Below are 6,000 nucleotides of genomic sequence, written 5' to 3' on the forward strand. Positions count from 1 at the left end.
GGGCCTGAGGTCAAAGGACCATAAGGCATTTTGGCAGGGACCTCAGGAGGCCTCCAACCCACGTTGTCACAAGCACGGGGTCAGAACAGGCTGTTCAAGGCTGATCCTGTTGCATTTTGCAAAACAAGCAAAGACGGAGACTGCACAGCCTCTGGGTGACACCTGGCTGAGCTCATGGTGAAAAGGCTTTTTGCCTTCTCTCCAGCCTGAAGCTCTCCTCTTTCACCTTCACAGCTGTTGTCTTTTGTCCTTCCACCCTGAACCCAGCTGAAGATCCTGGCTCTGCACCCTCCACAACCCCCTCAGAGACACAGCCAGAGGAGGTCCCCCTCATCCTGCCCTTCTCCAGGCGGGACAAGCCCATCACCCTCAGCCTCTCCTCACTGGAAGAGTGCTGCAGAGCATCCTGGGGCCCTGTGCTAACCCCGCTGCAGCTTGCTGACATCCCTCCTGTCCTGGGGACCTGAAATCTCGATGCCATCTTCTGGATCATCCCTTCCCTGCATCCCCTGGCCATTCCCCGGCTCACACAGCCCAGGACGCTGCCGGCTCTCCTTGCTGCCAGGGCATTCGGCTGCCTCCTGCCCAGCTCCCTTCCCACCAAGACCTTTCCCACAGGGCTGCTCCCAGCCAGAAAGCCCCCAGCCTGTGCCATCTCCAGGGGTGGTCCCCTCAGGGCCACAAACTGGCACTTGCCTTGATGAGATGTCCATGTTTGGGCTGGGATAGAGTTAATTTTCTTCCTGGTGACTGGTATTGTGCTCTTTTTTTGCATGTGGGAGAAAGGTAATGTTGGTAACACACTGACTGTTGCAGTTGTTGCTGAGCAGTGCTCACACTGAACTAAGGACTTTTCAGCTTCTCATGCTGCCCTGCCAGCAAGGAGGCTGAGTGTGCACAAGAAGCTGGGAGAGGATAGAACCAGCTTGTTATAATTCTTCGTTATTATTCTGCCTTCCTTTTCTGTCCTCTTCAATTGTTTTTACCTCAGCCCACAGTTTTTTCCATTTTCTGATTCTCTCCCATATCCCTGAGCACAGAGGAGAGGGAGATTTTTGGCAAACACTAAGGCAAAAAGAAGGCACTGAGTCCCTCAGCCCAGTCTGTGCCTGCTGCTATGAAATGACCTCTTTGACACTGAGGAGACTCAGGGGGACACCTCCCATGACCGGCATGTTGGAATGGAAGGACACGGGCTCCTGAGGAAGGACAGGCTGGGGACACGAGGAGGGGGCATCGCCCTCCCTGTCAATGAGCAGCTGGAGTGCCTGGAGCTCTGCCTGGGGATGGGCAAGGAGCTGAGAGAGAGCTGACGGGTCAGGATCACAGGGAGGGCAGGGGCAGGGGACATTGGAGTGGGGGTCTGCTACAGGCCACCTGATCAGGAAGAGCAAGCAGATGAGGCCCTCTTGTTTGTTTGTTTCTCCAGGGAGTATTTTGGGTGATGCAGCGTGCTTGGGTACCCTTGTGAGATGCTTGGCTACTGGAGGAAGTTTCTGACAAGCTCCCATGAGATGCCTCTGTGCTCCAGGTGGTGTGTTGGATCCCTGAGGAGATGCCTGGGTTTTTCACTCAGACGTTGGAGTGCAGTGGGGAGATTCTTGGGGACTCGAATGAGGTGCTTTGGTGTTCCAGGGAAGAGCTTGGGTGACCACAGGAGAACCTTGTGTGACAAGGAGAGAACCTTGGGTGCACCAGGGAGATGTTAGTGTGCCCCAGGGATATGCTTAGGTGCCTCAGGGAGGTTCTTGGGTGCCCCTGTAATGCTTTTATACCCCAAGGAGGTTCCTAGTGCTCCGGAGAAAACCTTGGGTGCTCTATAGAGATGCGTTGCGTTCCCAGAGACATGCCTGTGTACCCCAGGGAGGTTTTTGTGAACCATGGGGAGGGGCTGGAGGTCCCCACGGGGGATCCCAGCTGTCTCTTGAGGTGCTTGTGTACCCTGGGGAGATGCTTCTGAGTTCCGTGTAAAGGCTTGGGTGTCCAGGGCAATCTTTGTTTGTATCAGGAGGTGCTTGTGTGCCCTGGGGAGATGTTACAGTGCTCAAAGGAGGTGCCTGGGTGCCCCAGGGGCACGTCTGGGTGCTCCAGGGACATGCCTGGGTGCTGCGGTGAGTGCTTTATTGCTCCAATTAGATGCTTGCGTGTTCTCAGAATGTACTTGGGTGCCTCTGGGAGATGCTTGTGTGATCTGGGAATTACTTGGGTGCCCAAAGTAGTGCCTGTGTGCCCTGGGACATGTTTGTCATCAATGCGAGGAACCTGGGTGTCTCACAAAAGCGCATGGATGCTCTGGGGTGATGCTTGGGTGGTCCAGAGAGATGCTTGTGTGCTTCAGGAACGTTGCTTGGCTCAAGCGAAGAGATGCTAGCGTGCCCTGGAAAAATGCCTGGGGATTCCAGGGAGATCCTTGGGTCCTCCAGGAAGGTGCTTGTGTTCCCCAGGGAGATGCTTGTGTGGTTTCTCCAAGGAGGTACCTCATGGCTGTGTGGAGATGTTTGGGTCCTTCAAAGATTTTCTTGGGTGTCCCATGGAGATACTGGGGTGCCCACGGTTGATGCTACTCTTCTGCAGAGAGGTGCTTTGGGTCTTCCAAGAAGGTATTAGATAGAACAATGGAGAATGCTTGGGTGCTTGGAGGATATTCTTATCTAGGGTAGATTCTTCAATGCTCTGGGTAGGTGCTTGATGTCTCCAAGGAGATGCTTGTGTGTCCTGTCATGATGACTTCAGGAGGTGCTTAGGTTCCATAGCTTGAATCTTGCATGTCAAGGGATGTGCTTTGGAGCATGAGGGGATTGTTTGGATGCCTGGGAAGGTTTGGGTGCACCACAAAGATCCTTGTGTTTTCCAGGAAGATGCTTCTGTGCTGTTACAAAAGGCTTGCATCATCCAAGGAGGTTTTCTTCCAAGTCTTGGGGATATGCTTGGGAACTCCAAAGGGGTGCTTGGGTGCCTTGGGATGATGCTTGGGTGCTGCAGGTAAGCATTCACATTCCCCAAAGAGGTGCTTGGGTGCCCTGTGGAGATTTCTGAGTGCCTCAGGAGGTGCGTGGGTTCCCCAGGCAAATGTTTGTGTGCCCAGCAGAGATGCCTGGCTTCTCACAGCATGGACCTGGTTGCCAAAGGGAGATGCTTGGGTGCCAAAGCAAGATGCCAGTATGTTCTGGAGATGCTTGAGTTCCCTTGGAAATGCCTCGGTACCTGGGTGAGATGAGTGTGGGATACAGGGAGTTGCTTGAGCTTGGAGCAAGTGAGCACCTCCATGGCACACAAAAGCATCACTCATGGGCACACCAGCATCTCCACAGGGCATGCATGAACATCCTTGGAGCTCCCAAGCACCTCCCTACAGCCATCAAGCACCTCCCAGGAGAAGACACACATCTCTCTGGGATGACCAGGATTTCCCTGGGTCACCCACAAACCTCCACGGACTACCAAAGCCCCTCGGCCTGGCACACCACATGTCTCTGGGGCACTGAACCATCTCTCTGGAGCTCCCAAGCTTATCCAAAGGGTAGACAAGGATCTTCCTTGAGGAGCCAAGGACCTCCTTGGGGTAGCAAGGCATTTCCACGGGGCACCCAATCGTCTTCCCAAGGGAAACAGGCACCTCTCTTGAGGCACCAAGCCTCTCTGCGCAACACTCAAACATCCCCCTGGAGCAATCAAGTATCTCCCCAGGACACAGAAGCATCTCCATCAGGGCATACAAGCACCTTCCTGCAGCACCCAAGCATCTCCCCAGGGTATCCAAGAACCTCCCTGGAACATTCAAGTAACTTTTTGGGACATGTAAGAATGTCACCGGTGGATCCTAGAATCTCCCACGGTGTTCCCAGCATGTTTCTGGACCACCCAAGGAGCATTCCAAGGCACTTTGTGTGTCCCTGAAGGCCCCAGAAATCTCCCTGGACCACCTAAGCATTATTGCTGGGCACCCAAGAATGAATATTTTCAGGATCCAAGCAAGCAACAGGAGCAGAAAAGCATTTCCAAGGGCACACAGGCATCTCCTATGGGCACAGAATCATATGCCTGGGGTACATAAACACCTCTCGGGAGCAACCAAGAATACCTTTCAAGCACCCAAGAACCTCCCTCCAGCAATGAAGCACCTCTCTGGAGAAACCATACATTGCCCTGGGCCAGCCCACATCTCCCTGGGTACACAAGCTTCTCCCTGAGGCACCCAAGCACCTTCCTGGAGGACCCAAGGAGCTCCTCAGGGTATGCAAGCATTTTCCCATGGCACACCAGCACCACAAGTGGCACCTAAGCACCTCCCTAGAGACTGCCAGCACCTGCCTCTGGGTCACAAGCTCCTTCCAGAAGCACTCAAACATCTCACAGGGACACCCAAGCAATTTCCTAAGGCAAACAAGAGCACAACTGGAGCACTGCAGCACCTTCCTGTAGGACACACACTGCTCTCTGAAGTACCCAACCGCTTCCTTGGGCATCCAAGTGACCCCTGATAACTGAGCATCTTCCTAGAGATCCCAAGGATATGCCCAGGGCACACAAGCTTCTCCCCAGTACACAGAAGGCCAAGTTAAATGACTGGGTTAGCTGATTCAAAACCAGGTTAGATGAAGCCCTGAGCAACCTGATCTAGTGGGTTGTGTCCCTGCCTATGGCAGGGGGTTTGGAGTTAGATGATCCTCGAATTCCACTCCAACCCAGGCCATTCTATGATTCTATGATTCTAAAGCGTATCTCTAAGGCACAAGAAAATCCTCCCTGGAGCACACAAAATTACCCCCTAATCACACAAGGTTCTCCCCGAGGCACTCAAGCTTCTCCCTGCAGCACAGAAGCACCTGCCTAGAACACCCAAGCACCTCATTGCACCTCACACAGGAATCTTCCCACCACAGTCCTACATCTGAGTGGAGAACGCAAGCATCTCCCCAGGGCTCCACAACACCACCTGGGGCACACAAACATCTCACTGGAGATGGGAAGCACCTCCCTTGACACCCGAGAGCTTCTGTGGGATGCACAAGCTCCTGCCAGCCACCAGCCGAGGGGACAGCAGCATTTTCCATCTGGCACCCAAGCATCTCCCTGGTCACCCAAGCATCTTCCTGGACATCCCAGGATCTCCCCGGGGCAAACGGGCATCAATCCACGTCACCCCTACACCTTCCCAAAGCCCCAAGGCTCCTCCCTTGCTCATTACATAATCTGTCCACGGGGCACACAAGCACTATCTTGGAGCACCAAAGAATCTCCTCAGGACACCCAAACACTTCCCTTGAATATGCAGACGCCTCCGTGAGGAACCCAAGCATCTCCCCAGGGGACCCAAACATCTGCCTGGAGGACCAACACACCTCCCGACAGAACACCAGCATCTCACTGCAGCACCGAAGCATCTCCCCTGGGAAGCCAAGCACCTCCTGAGGCACACACACATCTCCCCAGGTCTGCTCAGTGTCTGGGTGACACCAAGCATCCCCCTGGAACATGCAATTTCCTCCTTTTGGAAACCAAGCATGGCCTTGGCGCACACAAGCATCTCCCTGGATCAGCCCTGCAGAGCCTTGGAGGAGACGAGAAGCTCTCTGGGCACACCAGGCTCTTCCCAGGGCACTCAAGCACCTCCCTGGAGCACCCTGGAATCTCCATTTCAACCTTGGTTGCCCTGGGACATGCCTGGGTGCTCCACGAACATGCCTAATATCTAATGGAAACGAATCCTCTGGTAGTTTAAGACCGTCTCCTAGAAGATGCTTGAGTGCTCCAGAATGGTGCTTGCATGGCATGGGGAGATGCTTCAGTGCTCAGTGAGAGCTTGCGTTCTAGGGTTATGTGCTTGGGTGCCCTGGGACGATTTCCCTTTTTTCCCCTGACTTTCTACTTGGGTGCAAAGGGAATTACTTGCGAGCACCAGGGGAATAGTTGGGATCCTGGGGAGATGGATGGGCACTCCAGAGGCTCTTGGGCACTCCAGGGAAATGCTTGTTTGCTCTGAGGAAATGCTTGTGTCAT

This window comes from Anser cygnoides, chromosome 27, assembly GCF_040182565.1.
Source record: "Anser cygnoides isolate HZ-2024a breed goose chromosome 27, Taihu_goose_T2T_genome, whole genome shotgun sequence".
NCBI classification, from domain to species: Eukaryota; Metazoa; Chordata; class Aves; order Anseriformes; family Anatidae; genus Anser; species Anser cygnoides.